Here is a 6,330-nt window from a genome sequence, read left to right as displayed (position 1 = left end):
GTCGGTCCTAGGGCGGGAAGAAGTTAAGGTGGTGAACCCTGAGGGGAAAAGAAATACACAGTCGTTCCATCATGACTATATTCCAAGTGCCATAATTAGAAACCTCTGAAAAACCTCATTCCCCCTCCCCAGCTCTGAATTTCAAAAATATGATGGATTTATTCTGCTTGAAAATAACATTCTTAGGGATGAAAGACACTTGGGAAATCCTAGAACAGGAAATTATCCATCCTCTACAAAGCAATTAGCAGTCAATCAAAGTATATTTATTTGCTTTTCATAAAAAAAATACCCTTCATTGTTTACATGAATGCATTGAATTTTTATGAAGCCCATAATAGAAACTTACTGACTCATCGACAGAGCTTGAATTGATTCAGAAAATACTGTGATAAAAATCTCAGCTTGGTATTTTTGGCCTTCTCATAGAGGAGTGGGTTTCAGCGGTTCTTTAAAACAAATCCTGGAAATATAGTCCATTACTTGAGAGTCTGTTTTTCTATTTTTAGCCATCGTGTGTCTGGGTTTTCTCCTGTATTAATCATTTAGTGGCATTCTTTGGTCAGCTGAAATAACAAACAGACGACAATGCAAATCACAACCACAAAATTCATTTAATGAACCCTGGGAAGCAAATGAAACACAGGACCATTGGGAGATGGGTTTTTAACTTGTTACTGAAGCACAAAACAAGACTCATGTCTAAGCCAGCAGCCTTTTCCCTTTCACAGCAGATGTGAAACGTGTTCTCTCCCCTTGGCAATGAGCCACGAGAGGTTGGGGGAGCCTGTTTGGTTTAATTCAAAGTCACCTAAAGTCTTGTTTGAAGTTCATTAGGGCAATCCAATTCGATTCCACAAACATTTATAGAGCTACCTCATGCAAGGATGTATGTGTGCTGAGGACTGCGGGAGCCACAGTGATGCCTGAGACACCAGCACACCTCCTCAGAATTCGGTAGACAGGCATCCCTGAGCAGCACCATTACACAACTTTCATCCTACCTGGTTTCAGGGATCCCGTGAAATTTAGCAGGTGCTCAACTACCTTGCTGAGCAAGTCTCAGCAGCCTATTCTCTGGAACTTCTGGAATCTCCATAGTCTAGATAAAAACTAGAAAAGGAAAAGTCAGGTATTTAACACACTACTCACTTTGAAAACCCTTTTGGCACACATCAATTTTTATAGCTATGTAATGTTCACAGCAGTGTGTTTTCTCTGCAATAATAATTTACCAAGTTTTACTAAGCTTATTTAGATGTGTTTAGACTAAGTTTTTAACCTAAGAGTTCCAATTTTTAATTAGAACTTTAAAGTTTGCATATTTAATCTTATATGTTTCTTATCATTTTTTTTCAAAGCTGTATAGTGGTAGCTAACATTCACTGCATTTGCTCTGTGCCCAGAACCATATGAAGCACTTTATGACATTACCACATCTAATCCTCACCATACCTTTTGAGGTGGATATAGTTACTGTCCCACTTTTACAGATGATAAAACTGAGATTTCGTGAAATTAAGTAACTTGCCTACAGTCATCCAGTCACTGAGCAGATTTGAGTGCTGACTTGTTTCCTTCCACTGCCACCCACTCCTCCCACATTACCCATCTAGTACATTCTCTAGTCTTTCAGTCTTCAGATTTACTTGCCTCCTTGACACTCTTAGCTCCACATGAACTGACCAGAAGAGGTGTTCCCTGCACTTTGTGGGTTTCAAACTTCTGCCCCAACTCTGAAGTTACCATCTGCACTCTATACCATAATCCATCGTGGTCTATATTCATGGTTCTCAAACAGGGGTGACGTTACCACCCTGGGGACATTTGGCAGTGGCTGGAGACATTTCTGGTTGTCAAAACTGGGGCAGGGGGTGCTACTGTCATCTAGTGGGTAGAGGCCAGGGGTGCTGCTGAATATTCCAACAATGAACCAGGCAGGTATCCAGACTAAAATGTCAATAGTGATGATGAGGTTGAGAAATTCTCTACATGATTTTTCTATATGATTGATCTACATGTTATACTCCATGCTTAAAATCAACGCTCTTCTGCTGTGAATTGTTTTTCACATGTTTGTTTGTTTGTTTGTTTGTTTGTTGTTTGTTTTAGACAGAGAGAAAGAGAGGGAGCATGAGCAGGGGAGAGGGGCAGAGGGAGAGAGAACCTTAAGCAGACTCCACAGTCAGCACAGAGCCTGATGCAGGGTTTGATCCCATGACCCTCAGATCATGACTTGAGCTGAAATCAAGAGTCAGACAGTCAACCTACTGAGCCACCCAGGTGCCCTATGAATTATATGTTTTGACATAACTAGGTTATCCATAGGAGCTAATCCAATATTTCTGTACTTCCAGTGGCCTAACACTTAGACACTTAATAATCAGAAATAATGAGCCACTCATCTTTATATTCACTCACCTACTTCACTATTCCACAGATACTCATTGAATACCTTTTTATGGTGGGTACCCAATTGGACATTGGGAGTAAAATGTAAGCAATATAGGTATCCCCCTGCTTTCAAGAAGCTTATAGTCTAGCAGTAACTCAGACCATAGAAGAAGGGCTGAGTGCTGGCATGGTAGATGTATGGGAACTAGGGGCTAGGGAGGCATAGCAGGAACAAATAACCAGAGGGAATGAGGTGGTCAGAGAGGCTTCCTGGAGGAGATGACAATTAAATAAACACCTAAGGAATGAGTATAAGCTAAACAAATGAAGATGAAGTGTTCTAGGCAGAGGAAATAGCATGTGGCTGAGAGATGAGAAAATAAATATGAGGTGGGTGCTCACACTGCAAGGGGCAAGAAAAAGGAAACCAAGGGCCTCTAGCGATGTGCAGGTGTTGAATTTTATATGAAGGATAACCATTGAAAAACCTTTGGATAACCATTGAAAAACCTTTATATGAAGGAAGCCATTAAAAGACAGGATCTGATTTTGTATTTTAAAGAGTTACTCTGGCTCCATATCATATGTCATCAGAAAAATGTAAATTAAAACAACAGTTAGATACCATAAACACTTATTAAAATGGCCAAAATCTGGAATACTGACAATACCAAATGTTGGCAAAGATGTGGAGCAACAGGAACTCTCATTCATTGCTGGTGGGAGTGAAAAGTGGTACAGCCACTTTGGAAGATAGTTTGGCAGTTTCTTACAAAACTCTTACAATGCTCTTAAAATATAATCCAGCAATCACATTAATTGGTATTTACCTAAAGAAGCTGAAAATTTATATCCACACAAAAACCTGCACATGGATGTTTGTGGTACTTTATTCATAATTTCCAAAACCTGAAACCAATGAAGATGTCCTTCAGTAGGTGAATGGATTAATAAACTGTGACACATCCAGACAATGGAATATTACTCCACACTAAAAAGACATGAGCTATCAAGCTATGAAAAGACATGGCTGAAGCTTAAATGCATGTTACTAAGTGACAGGAGCCAGTCTGAAAAGGCTACATTCTGTATAACAACTGTATGGCATTTTACAGAAAGCAAAACTATGGAGACAGTAGAAAGATCAGTGGTTGCTGGGAGTTAGGGAGGAGAAGGGGATAAATGAGAAGAGCATGGTGGATTCCTAGAAGAGTGCAACTAGTCTGTATGACACTATAGTGTTGGATACATGCCACTATAAATCTTTCCAAATCCATACAACATACAATTCCAAGAGTATACACTAATTGAACTCTGGACCTTGGATGAGAATAATGTGCCATGGTAGGTTCATCAGTTGTGACAAATGTACCATTCTGGTGGTGGTGGCTGGGAGGCAGGGACATTGGTAGTTGGGGAGGCTATACATGTGTGGAGGGAGGGGGTATGTGGGAAATCTCTGTGCCTTCCACTCAATTTTTCTATAAACCTAAGACTTCTCTAAAAAAAAAATCTGTTAAAAATAAAAATAGATTCACCCTGGATGCTGTGTATAGAATTGGCTTGGAGGTTAACGGTTATGACAGTCACAGGGAAGAATTTCTTTGGGGCAACAAAGTACCTCTACATCTTGATGCCAAGGTTTTGAAATGTATGAGCGATGACTGAAGAGTCCTGTAATTCCTAATCAATGAAGGTGATTGCAATGCACAAAAGTTGCAATCTTTGCAATTGTGTTATACTCAGTTTGAAGAAAGACTGCATTCCTACAAAAGCTTGTCAGCCTGGGGGCTAAAACAGTAGGAGCAGAAAGTGAGCATTTAGCAGTATGTCTTCAGTACCAGCTTCCAGATTTGGAGGTGCAGCCCAACAATATAACTGAGTATATTCGTCTATCATAACTCATGACATCAGCTGTTGATTTCATCCTTCCTAGTAGACATTCAATAAATATTTGTTTGCAGTGAATTGGATTAAATTTGATTCCATGCTCACCAAGCAACTTTCTGATCATAATTTGGCTTCCTGTGAATCTTTCTTATGAGCATAAAATGTACTGATTAGCTGACACAGCTTTCTAGTCTGTTTACATTTCTATTTTTTCCATAAATGATTAAGCTGGCATTATGATTGATGGATCTGTCGTCTTTGTGTTTGGTCAGTATAGTGGACACTTGCAGTGGTTTATCCAGCATCCATTTCCCATTTCCCCCTCCAATCAGTAAACCTGTTTTCAATTTGGTTACCGATCCTTCCACCATGCAGTCCTTGCACTTCTGGGCTAACTGACCCCACCTCTAACTCTAGGTGGGCCCTGACTATCTTAAGCTAATCTTCACATTTGGCCAGAGCCATAGTGATTGGTTTAAATGTTGGCAAGTGATCTAAACCAGTGTAATCTAAGGGAAATTCAAAAGACTCTCTTAGAAAACTGGGACAGAGATGTTCTCATTCTTAATGATGAAGGAAGCATGTAGTTCTTAGAGACTGTTGGAAGCCAGATTGCTATTATGATGGTTAAGTTTATATGTCAACACATGAAGACTATTGTGCCCAGCTGCATGGTCAAACATCTGGATATTCCTATGAGTTTATTTTTTAGAAGGGACAAACCTGTAAATCAGTAGACTTTGAATAAAGTGAATTATCCTCCATAATATTGAAGGCCTTAACAGAAAGGGCTGAGATATTCCAGAGAGGAAGGAATTTTGTCTCCAGACTGTCTTTGAATTTAAGACTACAGCATCACCTCTTTCCTGAGTCTACAGCTTGCTGGCCTGTCCTGCAAATTTTGGACTTACCAGCACCTACAATTGTGTAAGCCAAATCCTTAAATTATTTTGATAGATGATAGATGATAGATAGATAGATAGGTAGATAGATAGGATAGATAGATAAATAGAGATATATCTATATAGAGAAAGATAGAGATAGGTATAGGGATAGAGAGGTAAATAGATCTCTCCATTGGTTTTGTTCCTGTGGAGAACCCTGACTAGCACACCTATCACCAGGGAGGAAAGCAAACACACAGAGAAAGCAGGACCAAGACAATTATAGAGGACACACAGTGAGAACCTGGATCAAACCCAGTCTGAAGCCCATGTGTATCAACCAGGATGACTTTAGCTGCAAGGAACAGAAAGCCCAACTGCCTTAAACAGTGTGGAAATTAATGACTTAAAAGTAGGAATTCCAGTAGCAGAACAGGTGTCAGTGTCAGCTGAACCAGCAGGTCAATGATGTCACCAAGGAAGCAGTTTCTGTTTCTCTGCTCTACTATCTATGATACCTATTCCCAAATCTGATACTCCCCTACTCATTGGAGTAGAGTATTCACTTTCTCCATTATATCCAGTGGAAGATATTGGGTTTCCATGGTTCTGTCTCTCATAAGTGAGGATGATTCTTCCTTTACACCACATTGGTTCAGATTGGCATCAGTTTGCCCAACCTTGAACCAGTAACTTTCAAGGGGGTGGGAAAAGTAGGGGGTTATCATAATTGGCTTAAATTAATCAGACCTACCTGTATGCCCCTAACTCATCTACAATTCAGAGCGTCTAAGCAACATTTATGGCTTCATCTTCCAGAACTGCTTTTCCTTCCAACTGTGGAAGTTCTTGACAGTGTGTAAATGCCCAGGCCAAAAATCTCAGAATCATCTTTAATTTTTTCTCTCCTCCCTATTTATTCAGCAACAACAGTCTTCTTCCCTTTGAAAGTTCTCAAAAATGTATCTTTTCTCTATAATTACAAAAGGAGGGGGGTGGATACCATGCCTCCTTTCATCCAAGTACTCACCACCTCATGTCTGTATTTTTCCACAAGTGCTGTGTTTCTCCCTGCCTGTCTCCCTGCCTCTTGTCTTTACACACTATGGTTCCTCCTTGCCCACTTAAGCAAACTAAAATCTTGCAGCTATTGTCAGGGGCT

The sequence above is a fragment of the Neofelis nebulosa genome, chromosome 4 (assembly GCF_028018385.1).
Source record: "Neofelis nebulosa isolate mNeoNeb1 chromosome 4, mNeoNeb1.pri, whole genome shotgun sequence".
NCBI classification, from domain to species: domain Eukaryota; kingdom Metazoa; phylum Chordata; class Mammalia; order Carnivora; family Felidae; genus Neofelis; species Neofelis nebulosa.
This window is presented reverse-complemented; position numbering follows the sequence as displayed.